This window comes from Hipposideros armiger, unplaced genomic scaffold, assembly GCF_001890085.2.
Source record: "Hipposideros armiger isolate ML-2016 unplaced genomic scaffold, ASM189008v1 scaffold_1353, whole genome shotgun sequence".
In the NCBI taxonomy this organism is placed as follows: Eukaryota; Metazoa; Chordata; class Mammalia; order Chiroptera; family Hipposideridae; genus Hipposideros; species Hipposideros armiger.
The window spans coordinates 242,790-248,657 of NW_017732703.1; positions in this window are offsets into that span (position 1 = coordinate 242,790).

A 5,868-nucleotide genomic window follows, 5' to 3' on the forward strand; every position below is an offset into this window, starting at 1 on the left:
CATTTTTCATGTATATTTGGCCTTCATCCACAGTTCCTGGCTCACAGGGCCTAAAACCCTTGGAATTTCCTGGGCAATAAGAGTAATGGGAACATCTATTTTTTTTTTTTTGGAACATCTATTTTCTTTTTTTTTTTTTTTTAAGTAATATTTGGTCTCTTGTCCTCAATTCTTGTAAACACTTCAGGTCCATAAAGGTAAAATGGGTGTCTTGTTATTCATAACTAGCCCTTTACACCTAAACTGGGTCATATTAATGAAGATGACTTTTGGAAAGCACCTAAGAATGAAGGCTGGTTGCCAGGGGAACCAACCATGAGTAGAGTGTTGCCACTTTCAGTCCCACCCCTTGATTTTGGGAAGGAGTTAGCAGTTAGAGGTTGAATCAATCACCAATGGCCACTGAATTAATTACTCTTGCCTATGTAATGAAGCCTCCATACACACCCAAAGGAAGAGGTTGAGAGAGCTTCTGGTTTGGGAAACCACAAACTCCCTCATGCCAAAATGCCAGGCCCCAAACTCCAAGAGGACAGGAGCTCTTTTGTTCGAGAGCTCAGTGATAATTTTGAAAGAGTGTTCAAGATAGAAACTGAAAATAAATCAGGAAATTTTGTTTTACTCGCAGACTCATGTTCAGAATATAATAGTTGCATCCTCACAGATGCAGGAGTCGAGTTATGGAGTTTTGCTTTTTTGCCATGTAGGCGTGGGAGTTGTAGCGCAGAGGGAGATAGGGATGATAATTCTCATCACTCCCAAGAATGGAACAGTGCAGTCTCTTAGTCACAGTTTAGATAATCAGATTGAACATATATTGAGTTATCAAGAGCAACAATTATATTTTAGAAATGATTAAAGATAACATTTCATCTTCAAGATGAAATGCATCTAATTTAGAAGATGAATATGTTGTAGAGGCTGAAGAACAACAAACCAGGGATGTGATAGGCATACAAAGAAATTATTTTCTAAATATGATCCCCATACTAGAAAAGCCCTGTCTCTGTACAGTGCCATGATAACTAGGTGGAGAAAGACTATATCAACTCCAATTATGGCTTTGATACCTTGATACATAAAGAGTCTAGGCTGGATAGTAGTTTTGTAATTGAGGAAAAGAGCAATTGTTCCAAAGCATTATTCAGAGTTAAACATATTTGAGCATCATTTGGAAAATGTGTGTTTGACTGTGTTTGTGTGTATATATATATACATGTGTATGTGTTTGTATGGGTGTGTGTGTATATGAATATACATATATTTACACACACACAAGCAGACATATACACACAAATACATATGCATATATGTGTATAATGTATGCATGTAAAGTGTGTATATGTTAGTCATAACAGATTTCCCACCCTAATATTTTGAGTTTCTGAAATATCTATGTATAATTTATTGCATTAATTTATCCAATTTTGATATTACATAGATATTTACACATGCTTTGGAGCAGGATTCTCAACTTTGGCACTTTGACATTCCAGACTACATAAATCTTGGTTTTGGGGATGAGGCTCTTCTGTGCAATGTAAGATGTTTAGCAGCATGCATCCCTGGCCTCTACTCATAGATACCAGCAGTAGTCAATTTCCCAGTTGTGACAACTAAATATTTCTCCATACATTGCCAAATGTTCCATGGAGGGCAAAATTCCCACATTTAAGAACCACTGCTTAGGGGAAATGATCCAATAAAAGAAATTTTGTAAATACGTAACATAATTTTAACTTTATATATTGCTATATTTTTTAAATGTTATTTCTTCAATGGCTAGTCAAATTTGAGAAGCATGATGATTTGATAAAATCTATATAAAAGAATAAGGTCAAGGATATTATCATATTCTTCTACTTTGAAAATTCTACTTATATTCATTGGAAGTCTGTAATGATTGTGTAGTGCTAATTGTCTGCAATGAAGTGTGTAAACTGTGTAACAATAAACTCCACACTGTGTATTAAAATTTTAAAGGCTAGAGACATCTGCACCTTACGTAAAATTACTTCTATACACAAAGAAAATGCTAATAAAAAACATAACTTAAAAACGTTTTAAAATAAATGCTAGTCTAATTTTGAAAACCTATGGAATTCTTAGAATACTTTGATACTTTATGCACTGATTCCTTCTAAAACATTGTACTGCTTTGTTAGAAGTTTCGAGGGCACACTGATAGAAAATTAAATTATCAAGTAACATTACAGCTTGTGCTTATATTTACATATTTCTTGAAAGAAGGTTTTTTTTTGGGGGGGGATGAGAAGAGGGCACAGAAACTATACATCACACTAATGCAAACTCAGTATAAAATTTGCCCTTCATGCTATGGCTGGACATTGTCAAGCTCAGTTTGCAGTAGTTTTATCTGCTAGAGAGGCAAGTTGAAATAAGCACGTTCCATATTTGTCTCTGCTTAGAACATATTTTCTGTTTTACATTTATGTGGGAGCAGTGAAACAAAAAATCATCTGCTAAAAAGAATAACCTCCATAATAATCACTTCCAAAATCTGCTGAACTGATCCTCATATGTCTACCCAGATGGCGAAGTGGTGAAATGGAACCAAGAACACCTCGAGGCAGTTGTTATTGTTAATCTCTGGAGGGTTTCAATGTGGAAGCATACCTGCCCTAACTATGCATCAACCGTGCAAGTTAAAAAGAGATTTTTAATATATCGCCTAAGAAGTAGGATAATAAACATTTTGTGTGTCTACTCTTCTGTTCCAACAAAACTATAGATTTTTACTGGTGTGGGAATACCAATGTGCGACATGGCCTTGCTTGAGAACTAAATTATCAACATTTACTGAAACTTTGCCCTGAGCTGCTTCTAACTTTTCAAATTCCTATAAATTCTGTTCTAATGCATTTAAATACAAAATCTGTACTTGAAAACGAGCATGCCAGGAAAAGAATGGAACTTTATAAGATAATCAAGACCACAAACTCCATTTCCACTTGTGAAGAAGTAAGTAGTAATTAAAGGAAGCAAGACCCCAAGAACCTTTTGATGTTTAAAAACAAGGTGATGAGTGTCACTTTAATATAGATGATGATATTTGGAAGTTATTCCCTAGATAATTTTCTGGCCAAGGCTTTTATATAGCTCCAAGCACAACCAATTAAAATGTGGGAAAGGAGCCAAAAGATTATAATCTATCTTGTGAAAGTAGTCACTGGGAATCTATATTTTAAAAACAGGAGTTTTCTATTATTAATATTAAAATAGAGTCTTCATGAAGAAACACACTTGTGTTTGCTATCACTCTTATCATGTGAAATGCCCAATTTTAGTTAGAAGGACAGTGTCTTTACATACATCCACATACACATGGGTGTGTGTGAGTATATGCAGAGAGAGAGAGAGAGGTAAGACGGGAGAGAAAGAGAATCAAATAATTCTTAATCAGAGTCCTAGTCTGCCATTCTTTTGACCAACTCCTAATTGTTACACACACACACACACATATATATAATCTTTTATTTCACAAATATCCATAACCAACAATATTTGGAGTTTTCTTAAAAGAAAAAAATAATAACTCTGTGAGGTCCTAAATCCCTAAGATACATGGGTTTCTTGGGAATAAAAAAGAAAAGAAGTGTACTTGTTACTAAAAGTGCTAAAATTAAATAAATAAAGTAATTAACATAGTAGTTTATTCTTTCAGTTAATTGTGGGATATAAGTGGCAATATAATAATTTTAAAAATTCATTGTCAAAATATATCACCACATTTATTAATTAAAATGAAAACTTTTGCAGGTCTGACTGAGTGGCTCAGTTGGTTAAGAGCTTGCTCAGGAGTGTGAGCTCTGAGCAATGTGGTTGCTGGTTCAATTCCCAGCTCGAGCTGAGCTGCCAATGGGTAGCAGGATGGCTCAACAACAACAAAAAAAATTGCACAAGAATTAGTTTCAAATTGTGACCAAGCAACATTTAGCACCCAAAGCTTACATTCAAAATAACTACATTTATCACATACGTTTTCTAAAGGACAATGTGAAGATAAACATAAGCTACAGCAATAATTCTAAATCCTTCCAATTTTATCCCTTGTTAAATATCTTTAAATGCTGCCACACTCCTTTTGTTCCTGTCTACATTTTACTGTGAACTTTGAACAAATATATGTGATGTCTTCTTTTAACTATTGTCTCCCATATTATTATGTTTCCATTTGTTTTCCAATAAAAATAAAAAACTGGTTTGGCAAGAACAAACCTTAATGAAGAGAAAAAATGAATGGGTCAACACAGAATCCTCTTTAGTGGATAATGGAAGAGAAACAGTGGGAACAACACTAACATAATTTTATTCAATTTTATATTATACTGTATTTGATTCAGACACTATATTTGTTTTAGAATAATGTTAAATTAGCTTAAAAACAAAATACAAAGATTAATGAATTAATGATAGAAATTACAAAATGGTGTTCATTTACTCAGTAGATGTTTATTAAATGTGAAAGAACAATTTAAAATACAGAAAATACAAATGGCTGAAAAAAGGTCTATGTTTATCCTCAGTAGTAGGAAAAAAAACCCAAACAATTATTCAAGGGTAAATAGTATTTAAATAAAACACTATATGAAATTAGAAACTATTATTTAAAATCTGACTTCTCTACTTACTATGTGCATGAGGATGGGTACATAACTAAGCTCTAGTTTCTTCCTCTATAAACTGGGGTTAATAATACCTCTGATTGCCATCGTTCAGTAGTGATATGGAATGTTCTATGATGATGGAAAAGTTCTCTATCAGCCCTGTCTGATATAGATGTCAGTAGGCAATGTGGTTATTGAGAACTTCAGGTTGACTGATATTATAAAGAACTGAATTCTTAACTTTAATTTAAATTTACATATCCACATGTGGCTAATGATTACCATGCTGTTCAACATAGCCATAGAGGATTTATTGATATTATTAGGAAGTTATATTAGTTTATTAAAGGATTATCTCATTGTTTTTTTCAAAAAATGATCAAAGATTAAAAAAAAATAGTACTCAGTGTTGACCAGGGTGTGATAAGCAAATCTTTCTAATAAAATTATTATGCAAGAGTACCTTGATAATATATTAGGAAGAAAATTGGTAACATATACTAAAAGTCTTAAGATGTTAATATTTTTCAACTTTATAATTTCATTTCAAAATATAACCTAATAAAAGAATTGTCAGACTAAGATGTCTGCACAACCAACCTTCATTTTAGGAGAGAAATTGATCAATGGCTCTGAGAACTCATTAATTCATTGTATGTGCAAATATGTGACAATATGAGCAACAATTAATAATTAAATTAAGCACCTACTAAGTTGGCACAGATTGATGTTAGTTATAGTATATTGAAAAACAACAGAAAAACAAAACAAAATAAAACAAAACAAAACTCTATACACTAGGTTCCTGAGGAAAGACATTCCAGTTCTTGTATCAGGTAGTTTTATGTCTTTGGGAAAATCAAATGACTGCTCTGGGTCTTGTTTCTTATTTGCAAAAATGAATGATAAATAATCTATAAAAGGCATTCCAGTATTATAATTCTATGTCTCTTGGTGTTTTCCATTTAAAGACCCAGTAACAAGATAAAAAATAGTCTTGTTGCCCACCACAGTTGTATTTAGTGGGACTTGGATCTTTGGGAAGAATTAATTTCTATCCTGAGGCAAAAATGTTTTTTAAGTAAGTTTAATTTGTCAAATACACTTTAAGAGTACACAGTTGTGCATGATCAAAGAGAAGGAGAAAGCACTTGGATTCATCTTGTAGTAACATATAACAGAGACTCCTTGGACTGGGGCGTATAAAATGAAAGCTCTAAGCTACACACAGCAGTCGAAG